Source organism: Phyllostomus hastatus, unplaced genomic scaffold (genome assembly GCF_019186645.2).
Source record: "Phyllostomus hastatus isolate PE091 unplaced genomic scaffold, TTU_PhHast_1.1 phas_scaffold_193, whole genome shotgun sequence".
NCBI lineage: Eukaryota > Metazoa > Chordata > Mammalia > Chiroptera > Phyllostomidae > Phyllostomus > Phyllostomus hastatus.
The window spans coordinates 9135609-9147829 of NW_025334015.1; positions in this window are offsets into that span (position 1 = coordinate 9135609).

Genomic DNA, 12221 nt, shown 5'->3' on the forward strand with positions numbered 1-12221 from the left:
GTGCCCTACACACCGGTTACTTCTGCCCCAGCTGACATCTATCGGTCCACTCCCTGGGCCTTAGCCTTTAACTCGAGGCGGGTCTGGTGAGGAGTTGGGAACGAAGACCCACCACTAACCCCCTCTTCCAGCCCCTCCTGTTGCAGCCTTCCAGCTGTTTCTTCATCACAATATCCCCTAAAAGACCCAGAACCAAGAATTATCCCTGTAAATGTCCTATTGCCAGAAGGGCAACTTCCCGGGAACATGGAGAGCCCTTCTGAAACCTGGGGCCACCAAGGCCCACAGCCTCCCCTGAGGGGGCAGGGGGAGGGACCATAGTGAGTTGGATGGATTGATACAGATTGTTAAATTTTCAGGAAGTTTGCCAGTCAGCTGTTAAACACAGCCATGACTAAAAGTTAAATTATATAAACTTGCAATTATAAATTAGGTTTAAAAACAAACCTCATCACTTCCTAACTGACTACTAGCCTCCCAACCACCAACCCTGCAGAGCAGCCCACAGCTCCCAGAAGAGAACACAGGGACGTGGAAGGAGGACGGAAAGGCTAAATGGCCTGCTACTCTCCATCTCCCCACTCAGGGCATCGCAACAGGAGCTTGGAATAAAACCTGGTGAGAGTATTTACACCACAGAAATGGACAAACACTACCACTCAGGGCAGAGGGAGGAGAAGGGAAGCCCTTGCCCAACACTGACCAGCACACTGCTGCCTGGAGGGGGTGTGGAGAAAGAGGCTGTCTTCCTGCCAGAGAGGGGCCTAGGGACAGGCAGGCAAGAGAAGAATCAGAGGGCACTTCCGCCGTGATTTCATTTCATGTGATCCTTGACCAAATGTCACAGAGGGCATGGGGGTGAGAGACTGAGTGTGGCTCAGCAGGGACAGCGCACCAAGTCGTAAGCCCCATCTAGTTTGGAGGGGCATCCGAGGAGCCCTGTTTCACACTCTGGTCCTTGAGATCCCCCTTGTCTCTCAGCAAAATCAACTTTTTCTGGCAAGGAAGAAAGGCGAGTACAGTCAGGCAGGCTTCCTTGTCTCTCCTGACACCTGGAATATCTCCCCAGAGCCAAATGGCTCTGCGTTGAGTTTTGAAGAGGAGAGGACAGGGCTATGAAGTAAAAAAAGAAGGCAGTGGGGGAGAACTTTGCCATGTTCTTAGGGAAGTAACTGCCCAAGTAAACAATTTTGTGGAAGGGAAGAGAAGGATGAGACCAGTCCATCACTGAAGAGCACTTTTCACCCATTATCTTCTCCCCATAAAGGATCCACTCTTCCCAGACCCCCTGGGGCTGTGGGACAGGAAGACTGCCCAGAGGCCCACAGCTCTCCAGGGGCCCCTCTTCAATGGAGATTCCTGGGGCTGAAATCCACTATGTGAATGAGGAAGACATGGCTGTTTATGCTCTGTAAATGAAAGGGAGAGTGTGCGTGTGGGGGGATTGTGTGTGAGAGAGAGGAAGTTCAAGCTTACAAAGACCTTGTGTGTCTGAGTATTTAAAGAGGGCCTATAATTAAAGAGAAACTCAGACAACCAAGGGCAATCATAAGCCACTTATATAGGGCAAGCAATTGTTTTCCTATACCCAGGAGTTTTAATGGTGGGTTACCAGGTTTCCAAAGACATTTTACATTCACCCTGATCAGTGGGGTTTGGCAAGGGCTGCAGCATGTCAATAAAGCTTCCCCTTCCCCAATGACAGCCCAACTGTCTCACCCTTGAGCACAGAAACCTACATGTGGACTTTCTCAAACGCACTAGCATGCATTGAGCACTTACTCTGTGCTAAGCATCACACCAAGAGTTTCCTGCGCTTGTTTCCTGCGCTTGTTCCATTAGCTTGTTTAACACTTGTCTCTCCCCTCTTGGGAAGCTGCAGTTCTAGTCAATCGCTGCACCAGGGGCTCCTAACCAGACAGACGTTGAGGATCTAGTATCTGCTGAAGTAGAGCACGCAGAGCACCTCATTTGCATCACTGATCTAATTCTCTGACTTCATTTTCTCACCTGTCAAAAGAGGAGGGATTGTCCTGCCAGAGGTCTTCAGGCATAGGCTGTGTTAGAAATCTCTGGTCTAGAAAAAATCTAAGCTCACTTCCAGATCAAATACTGCATGACTGTGTGCGGCCTGTGGAAGGCCGTATAGCTTGATGATGAAGAGCCCAGGCTTGGAGGACCCAGATGTGCATGCTGGTTCCACCGACCTCAGCTGTGCAGACGTGGCCAAGTTACTCCCCAAAGCCTCAGCTTCTCCACTACTAAAATCAGCATAGTGATACTACCCATCTCTATAGTTATCATAAGGACTAAATGAGTTAATATCTAAACAGTGCTCAGAAGTGCTTAATACAGAAAATGTTATCTAGTGGTGCTGTTACTGTTCTCATTTTCTTATTCTTATTCTTATTCTTATTCTTATTCTTATTCTTATTCTTATTCTTGTTAACACCAAGCCTTACTTGGCCCTCCAGGATGACTGCCATCATCACCTTCTGGAGTTTTCTGGTATTTCTAACAGGGAAGGGAAGAGAGCTCATGGGAACGCCCTCTCCCAGCTTTGCTCATAGGTTTCCAATGTTACTTTGGCAGCCCTACGCCCATATTTGGACTCTATTATTGGCATCCTCTTGTCTTTCTCTGTCTTCCATGATCTTTGAAAAATAAAAAGCAACTCCTTCTCCCAAAAAAAGGAGTAGGGGCCTAGCCTGTGCTGAGAAATCTGAACACCTCAGCTGGGTCTTTGATGCCCCTCAACAACTAGGCTGACCTCCTCCTGACCTTCAGGTCTCCGCCCCACTGCCACCTCCTCAGAAAGTCCCTCCCAGGCCCCTCAAATGAAGAAGTCCCAAATCACAATCAGGATGCCATGTTTACTTTCTCCATAGCACTTACTTCCAGTTAACCCTATTTTGTTCACTTGAACCTTGACATTGGATTGGCCGGCTTCCTCTTCTCCCCCAGTGAGAATGAGAATGGGACCTTCAGTGTGGCATTCACTCTTGTGGTCCCCCGGGCCTGGCACAGTGCTCTGCATTAATGCTGACTGAGTGGGCTCCGGTTCTAATCTTGGCTCAGTCACCCACAATCTCCTAGGAAAGTTCGGAATGCCTAACACACTGCTCCCATAATTATGAACTTCCTATACCTCGGTGACAGAAACCTTAGCCCGGTACCCTGGTCACCTAGCGCAGTTCTCTCATTTCATAGTTGAGGCAGCTGAGGTACAGGGAGATCCAGTTACTTGTCTACAGAAACCCAGCCAGCTGCTTTGCTCATCTTATAAACTCCTGTCCCTTTACCCTTTGCATGAAAACCTGGCTCTAGCCAAATTAATTAGCTTGCTGCTTCTGCTCAGAAGCTGTTATTTCAGCATGCACAGCTTTGTGTAAGCCCTGTCTCCCAGAGAGAGCCCTCTCGACCTCATCTCTGCCTGTGTATGTAACTCCCTCCTCCTGTCGGAAGCAACTTAATTGAACTCACACAGATCCGACTGCTCCGTTTCTCTGTTCCTTCAGCCTGTGTGCAATCCATTTCTAGCACAGAAATATTCCATTTGAACTTACCTGCCCTTTGCTAGTTCAATGTTAAACACTTTTGCCAAGACTGGGCTATAGCCACCCTGAACTAGAAATTCATCAAAACCAGGGTTTCCTTTTCTTTCCGATCAGTCTCCATGACAGTCCCCAGAGCAGGTGTGGACTGCTTACCTGAGCCAGGAGGGTGCAGGAGGCTCCAGGTGATCAGCCCCAAAGGATGGTGCACTGAGGCCAGCAGCAGGCGGCCACAGCATTCAGTCTGGAGGCTTAGAGTTCCATCTCTCAGATCCTGATGATTCACCAACATCAGGACCAAGTATGACTTTCCCCTACCTGCAGAATCAAGCATCCTGGAGTACCTCCCCCAAACAAGAGTTAAAAATTAAGGAGAAAAGAGAGATAAGAAATGAGGAATAACCTCAATGATCTCAGCAAGGGGGAAGGAAGTGGCTGAAAGAAATCTCCCAATTCCTCAGATCAGATGTTATTAAATCATTGATTTGCCATGTGAGGATTTAAACCAGGTTTTACACACACACACACACAAAAGAGATTTAAGAACTTACCATCCTTTTTGTGCATTGCATCTCCACCATTCTTGGCCAAAGATCCCTAAAAATCCCAGATGTGTCTAATCTGCTCCTCGTGGAAAGCGTGCTACAGAGCTGGGCACAGCAGACACCACCCTGAAAGGCACGGGCTTCGGGCAGCTTCTTGGAAGGCTCAGCAAGTGAGCTGCAACCTCCACTGACTTCCTCATGTGCTGGTCCCCTTGGCCAGTCCTCTCCCAGATGTGGAGACAGCTGAAGCAGCTGGTGATTCTTCTGAGGACCCAGGAATTAGTTCTGGGCCTGGGTCCATTCTTCCTTGCTCAGAGGAAATATTAACTCTATTTGTTCCCCTCTCAGCCACCCACTCTGTGTTTTCTTCTGGGGCTTAACTCCTGGGTTTATTCTCTTGGAGCTAGGAGGCTAGAACAAAGGGTCCAGATTAGACTTGAGTTAATTCACCAAATAATTGTTCCAGGCTGCTTTCTTCTAGCACCCTGAATCCCCCCTTTTCCAGTTGACTTACTTGGGGGATGATAGTTAAAGGACCCAGTCGTTTGAGCTTTGAACTTACTTATGGAAGAGGAAGAATAGCCTTACAATCGTCAGTAAAGACACATTGCATCTGCAGAGTGAATAACATATTTGTGATTCATAATTGGAAAGTATGATACAATTTTCTCTTCAGGAGTTTGCAATGTCTTTCATTAATTCTGCCAAGAAAAACCCAGGTGAGCTGTAAGTTCTTGCTCTTTTCATTTAGGTAAATTAGTGTTCCTCCATTCCCATCTCCTCTTAGCACAACCCTCTCCCTTCCACCTCTACCTGCCCCAGGCTTTCTGTCAGCCCCCTCTAATTCTCCTCACACACCCTACCCCTCTTCTCAGCCTTGGCTCCTGCCAGCATCTTCACTTGCACTAGAGTGAAAATAGCAGATAACAGCTTTAAAATGTTTCCCACTCACATATATTTATACCTAAAAAGGATCAAAGCCTTTTTCAAAACAAAGTTCTGATAGTAGAATGTCAGACAATAACTAGAAGGGGGATTATTTAAGAGGAAAGAGAAAGGGGTGGCCAAAAGGTCTTCCCCGGAGAGGGTCCCCACTGAGGTAGGGCAGGTTGTGCCTCACCAAGAACTAGGGGCACAATTCTTACAAATGAGAAATGGTTCCACCCCTGCACCCTGCTGTCCTCCGTCATTCTTACAGAGCCCAGCAGGTTGGGGGTGTTCTTACCCTTCCTCCCGAGATGGGAGTGTTTCCAATTAGTAAGCTACTGCCCTTAATTTCTCCCCCCTCCGGCATCTCATTTAGCGATGCTTTGTGGAAGGCCTACCTCCTCTGTCCCCACCTCTTACAAACCTCATCGTGCACAAGACCTCGCCCCAGGTTTCGTGCCCCTTCATGTCACTCCTGAGGTGGAGAAGTGGGTGGGCAACAAGGATGAACACGGGAGCAGCCGGGGTGAGAGCAGAGAGCCCAGACTGGCAGGGAAAACCTCTAACCGAGTGTCCACAGCCTCGTACGCATGAGGCTAATAGGTGTAAGTTTCCTCTGATCCTCAAGAACATTAGAAATTCAAGGACAGAAAACTCTGGTATTAACAGAAGAACATAAAAACCATTCTTTGACCCAGGGAGGTGGCGAAAGAAAAGCCGTCTGTGGCGCTCCTGGCTCAGGCCCACTTCCCACCTGAGTGTGGGTCCCGGGAGCAGAGCCCACCCTTCTCCCACCTTGGGTTCCCCAGAGCTCTGCTGAGGTGCCAGATGCTATCTCCTTTTAAAAAAGGCTGTGCTTTGCCTGCCCTTGCTTCCTCCTGCCTGCCACTATTGACAGCCAGGAGGTGATGGGATCCAGTAATGTCACTTCTTAGCCAACCTGGCAACAGCAGCCCTGCAAGTTTGTCCAATATGTTCAAGCTGTGATTGGTGAGACTCCAAACACCAAGTCACTCCAAGTACAGATTTCTCCCTTCCTCCCCTTTCTCTCTCCACGCTAGCCAGGAATCTTCTCCTTCCCATCAGGACATCCCACCCTGAATCAGCCAACAGACCAACTGCAAGACACTTATGGATTACAGAGCCCAACTGGGTGAAAATCACTGCAATTCATAAGGAAAAACTGAAGGTGCCTACTGCTTCTGGAGGGGCCCCGGATGTGGGGGACAGGAGACAGCAAGAATAGTGACTGGACAGCAGGTTTCGACTCTGCTCTTGGAGGTATGAAAAGAAAGAAATGTAGAGGAATAGGGAAGCTGAAACGGTGGGTAGAAACTGCAAAGGAAGCAAAGAGAATCCTTAATTTCGCACATGTTCATACAGCAGAATGCACTGTTCACAGCTTCTGGCTCCCAAATCCCCATTCCCAGGCCCCGCCACAGCCTGAGCTTCACTAATGTGCAGCCACCTCCACCTAGCCATCCCAGAGAGTCCTCAGCAGCTCTAGCCCCAAATGCCCTTCTGTGCACACCCCTAAAACAACGCACACAGATGTGTACACCTTCTTCCCCCTGTTTGCCTCCACTCAGCCCACAGCAGCTCTTGTCAGCTCACCACGCAGCTAGTCATCCTCCTCTCCTTCTTCCCTTGGCCCCCTGCACCCATCACCAGTCCTGACGGGCAACTCAGAAAGTCTCCACTGTATTCCTCTCCATCTCTACCACCGCTGCCTTAGCTCAGACCGCCATGCCTCTGGAAAGTCCTCCTTACGGGTCTCCACTACTCCAGTCTCTTCCTTAGTGCAACCTTTATTCTGTGTGATTGCTAGAGTTACCTTTCCAAACGACAAATGCAATCATATCATTTCCCTGCTGAAAAATCTTTAATGAGTCCGCTTCACCCTCTGGAAGGTAGCTCACTGTACCCAGGTAACAAATATACCCCTTCTCACACTGGCCCAAATGGCTGTTCTAGCTTCATTGTCCTGAGCACCTGACACTCCAGACCTGCAAGGCTCACTGCATTCCATTACTTTCCCAAATGGAAAAGGTTCTTTAGTGTGTGTGTGTGTCTCCACCTTTCTAAAATGGTTCTCCACTCCAACGTCTGGTGAACCCCTACTCAGTCATTGAAGTCCAATAAAAGTAGCACTCAAATGAAATGTTTTTAAACATGATCTTTTCCCATCTTTACAGCTATCATTACCTTCTCTGGGCTCTCCTAACTTATTAATCATTCCACTCAACAAATGTGTCCTGAATTCCTACTCTGTATGCCAGGATTTTTGCATATAGCTCTACTGTTATACTTGCAATATTATATTATAATTATTTGGCTACTTAGCTTCCCCTTTCACCAGACTAGGACATTTTCTGGCACATAGTAAGCTTAAGAAAATTATTTACTAACAGTGAAAACACAGGGAACGAGGACCTGAGAAAGGAAAAGAAGAAAGAAGAAAATTCAGAAAGAAGAGGAAATGGAGTGAAGCCCAAGGAGAGGAGAGAAGACTGGGTCAGGAGCTGCAGACATAGGAGCATGTGAAAGGTATGAAAAGGGAGACATGGAAAGGTGTACCACTTTGCCCATCACCACCACCTGTGTGTGTGTGCATGTGTGTGTGTGAGAGAGAGAATAAATGGGTGTGAGCGCGCATGCACACACACACACACAGGAGGAAAGATATGAAGGAAGCCTTCAAGGCTGGCAGCACTGGGCCCTTTCCATCCTCTTCCCCTCCCTCCCCTGCCACAGGGCTGCTCCAAACCCCACTCTCTTCCTGAATCCTCAGGCCTCTCCTGATCCTCCATCACCTTTTGAGATATCCTCTACATTCTTAGATAGTTTCACACAAGTAACAGTTTCACACTTCTTTGTAAGTCACTCATATGGCTAAACTAGAAGTACTTTGAATTCTCTCATGATGGAAGGTTCTTCTACTGAAGTAAAAGCAAACACGCCAAAGGAAGGGTTCTGAATGAGGACCACATGGTCATCTTGGGGGACAGTGGATGCTGACGTGGAAGAATAGTCCCACTGCCCTCCACGGGCCTGGGTCCTACTGACGGGCCCATCTCCGGGCAGCTCTGTGACTTGGGTCATTTCACGCAAGCCCTGGGAGCTCTGACTCTGCTCTGCAGAAAGGAGCAGGATTCGAGGGTCCCTGGAGAGAACATGAGACTCAGAACCCACAAGCCAGCCCCGAATCTCCCATCAAGCAGCTGTGTGGCTCTGGGCGAACCACATCCTCATAGGGCTCAACTTACCGTCTGTAAAGTGAGAGGTTAGACAAATGCTTCTCCTGTCACCTCTGATGTCGATGTCCCCCTTTAAGTTCCCAAATGCCAATGAGCCTGATGAGACTTCCCACAGAGCTGACTGCAAGGAAGAATGTCCTGAAAAGAAACAACCCCAGTAATCTCAGAAAGTGGTGCCGGCGGAAAGTGTGCTGGACCTAGCTGTCTAAAATTTAAAAAACAAAACGAAACTGGATTCTTCATCCAGAGTCAAAGAAGGCTAATTTCCTCTACTACTCAAGGATCTTTCAGAAGTAGGATGGATGGGGCTGTAAAGTTCTCATAGGCTTGTCTTCCTACCTCATCCCCATTCAAGAATCCTCTTTCAATACGTCTGCAGGTGTCCCTATCTAATACTCAGGAGCCCTGACATATGTCCCTGGCCCTCCAGATTTCTCCCTCCTGCTATAGCCACAGTGTCTGAAATTCCACCATTAGTTGTTACTTCCTTTGGCTTCCCTTCCTCAGGTCTCTTAAAATCTAAACACTCCTAGCAGGACTTGCTATCACACCAGAGTGGTCATGACTTGGATTTCCTTCTGTCTGTGGGAGCAGAACGTCAGGTGAGCACACTGAGCGACTCAAAAAGAAGGGGGACCCTGAGGATGAGGGGTCAGTGCCAGGATAAACTCCAGATGCTCTACAACTATCGTGCCAGGCCAGGTGGGCGTGTGTAGCTGTGATGGCCATGAGGACAATGATGGTAGAAAACAATGACCATTTGCATACGCTTACTAAGGTGCCCAGCACTCTTCCTAGCACTTCGCCTTCTAACTCGCTGTAAGCACATTCCTAAAAACCACATAGTTTTTATATCAAGTCCCTTGATGACCTTGAATAAGCACCTCACCTGTTCTGAGAAATCCCTCTCCATCCTGAAATCCCAGCTCCTTTTTTGTCTCTCTTTTCTTCTCTTTAAAATCAGGAGAAAGGGGTGCAGCTTGGCAAGTTAGTATAATAAAATAAATATTTATAGGGTGTGTGTGTGTGTGTGTGTGTTATCAGAAGTGATTAACTAGACCCGCTGTTTAGAGAGAGTTCAGACCTTCTTCAATCAGCTGTAAAAGGTAGATGTGACCAGACTCCCATCTGGCGGTTAGAATCAGTAATGACAAGTGGGGGGAAATGTATTGTTTGCATTAAGTAATTAACCGGTGCACAGAAACTAAATTATCCTCATGATTGAGGTCGTCCTAGACCCTAGAGACTACCAGCTCTCCCACACTGCCGGAGGACCTGCGTGAAAAGGCACTGGGCTGGCCTGACAATGACGAGCCAGAAATCAAGGTGAAGAAAGAATTCCAGGAAACAGAGAAGTGCAAGCCACGTCACACACGGCCGCCACACAGCACCTTCTCCCACCTGCTCCAGTGACCAGCTGTAAGAAATCTGGTGAACGGCCAGCTTTGTTTGTCTGTACAGTTCTGAAGGGCTGCTGTCTCCGACTTGCATAGCATGATAAAGATTTCTAACTTCTGAAAAAGTTGCTCTGAAAATTGTACTCGAGGATAAATACTGAGTTCCAACAATGCCACCTGCTGGCCAGTAAAATAAGCATGAGGTAAGCCTCTGTTACCATCAAGGCCATTGCCATTGCAGTTAAGCTTCCTAGTGCAGGTGACTGTTAGCAGCCAGGGCTCACAGGGGGTAACCACAGATGCATTCCACAGGAAACCTCAGGAAACTTCATTATTTTGGGTGCCCCACAATGAACCCAGTTTGTGGCAGTGAGTCACGGAAAATACAAATGATAGGGTCTGTTTGCTTCTTGGTGTAATAAAACCAATTCAAGTGTGGTCAGTAAACAAGTCAATGTCAGGTTCACACTACAGTTTGTACAGATCTGGTTTTCAGTGGCCTAGATAACAGAGTTGGCAGGGCGTTCATTGAGAGGGGCCAGAAACAGGAGAACGGCCAGGCGAAGGTAGGAAAACTGTCAGAGTAGCTAGCACTTTACAGGTGTTGGGAAACTGAACTTGATGTAGCCTCAAGAATATGAATTAGTGACTTTCTATACACTGGGTGAAGTTCCAAAGATTCCAAAAGTTAAAATATTTAGAATTAAGAATGAACTAAACACATAAAAATAAGTAGGATTTATTTATAATTTATTTATTAAATAAATAAATGCTATTTCTTTTTATACATACAAGTGTTAATCACAAAAACCAGAGGGCATACAAGATGAGCGCCAACACAAAAGTGATGTCAAAAATCAAACACGACCTAACCAGTGTGGCTCAGTGGGCCGGGCACTGTCCCGAAAGCCGAAGGGTCACTGGTTCGATTTCCTGTGGGGGCACACACCCACGCTGCAAGCCAGGCCCCCATGAGACAGGCAACCCATCGATGTTTCTCTCACACACTGACATTTCTCTCTCTTTCTCTCTCTCTCTCCCTCCCTTCCCCTCTCTCTAGAGATAAATAAATAAAATCTTTAAAAAAAATCAAACCTGGCCCGCCTGGGCTGTGTGCTCAGCAGCACAATGTGTAAGACCAGGAATTCTCTCTGTTATAGGCAATTTGACTGTTATACGACAGCCAAAGTTAAAGAAAATGAATGTGATTGTGGCTAAAATATATTCATTTTCTTAGAAAGAAAGAACTCTATTTACATGGAAGTGCTGCACGTAACAGGCTTTGGAGAAAAGCTGTTTACTCACTTCTTTCAGATCGTCAAAGACGAAGTCCTGGCGTCCCTCCCGACCCTGTGAGACCGGGATTTAATCCCTGGCTCTAAACAAGGGATGCTGCTTCAGCAGGCAGCGTCATCACCAGAAAAATATTAAATCTGACTGGTAGCTTATGAATGTGGCCTTGGGTCAGAACACTGTTCCCACCACTTACTCACTGGGTGACCCTCTCAGCCTTTTTCTTCATCTGTGGGATGACTTTTCCAGAAGACTGTCATAGGGATGGAGTGAAACTATGCGTTGTTTGTTCAGCACAGCGCCCAGACTGCCACATGCACTCAAAGTCGGAAGCTGCTATTACTAAAAATTAAGTTAAAAGGAGCCTTTAGAACAATGCCTGGCCCAGAGAAAGCATTCAATTTTAACAAGAAGGTATGAGTTGCAAATAAATTTTAAAAGCAATGTCGTTTCTTTATCTTCAGGCAGGAGGTGCCATAGTATTTTAAGGACAAAATTGCCACTAATTATGTGTCTTCAGGCAAATCACCAAAACCTCTGCTTTTCTGTTTCTCCTCTACAAAATGCAAGGGGAAGTAGGTTAGATGGCCACAGATGTCTCTTCCAATAGGAAGGAGATTCAAGAGAATGCCAGAGCTTAGCAGACACTATAAATTTATGACATACACTCCATTAAACTCTAGTTGTAGAGTAAGAAATACCAGTTACTAATAGTTCATTAAAAACTCAAAATCACTATAGACCCATGATATAAGGTACTACAAACATAAAAGCCCTTTAATTATTTAAGGACTAATTAAATAATAAACAATTGCTACATACAGAAGTAAAGACACCGATATCTTAATTTTAATTTTTATATAACTTCCCCTTCGCATCCAGAGCAAGAAATTTTTGAGCTTCTTATTTCATGAGAATCACATATACTGAGTCCAAATAATCCCACATTCAAAATTTGACTACTGTAATTCAGGAATCTGCAACCTTTTCTGCAAAGGGCTGGAGAGTACATGTATTTTAGGCTCACTCACCCTTGACCTTATAGCACAGAACAGCCAATGTGTAAATGAATGGCTATAGCTGCATTCCAATGAAACTGAACTGTGCTTATGGACACCGAAATTTGAATTTCATACCATTTTCAAGCATCATGAAATTTCATAATTTTTTTCATTTTTTCCAATCATTTAAAAATATAAATAACATTCTCAACTAGTGGACTATCCAGGCAGCAGGCAGGATTTAGCC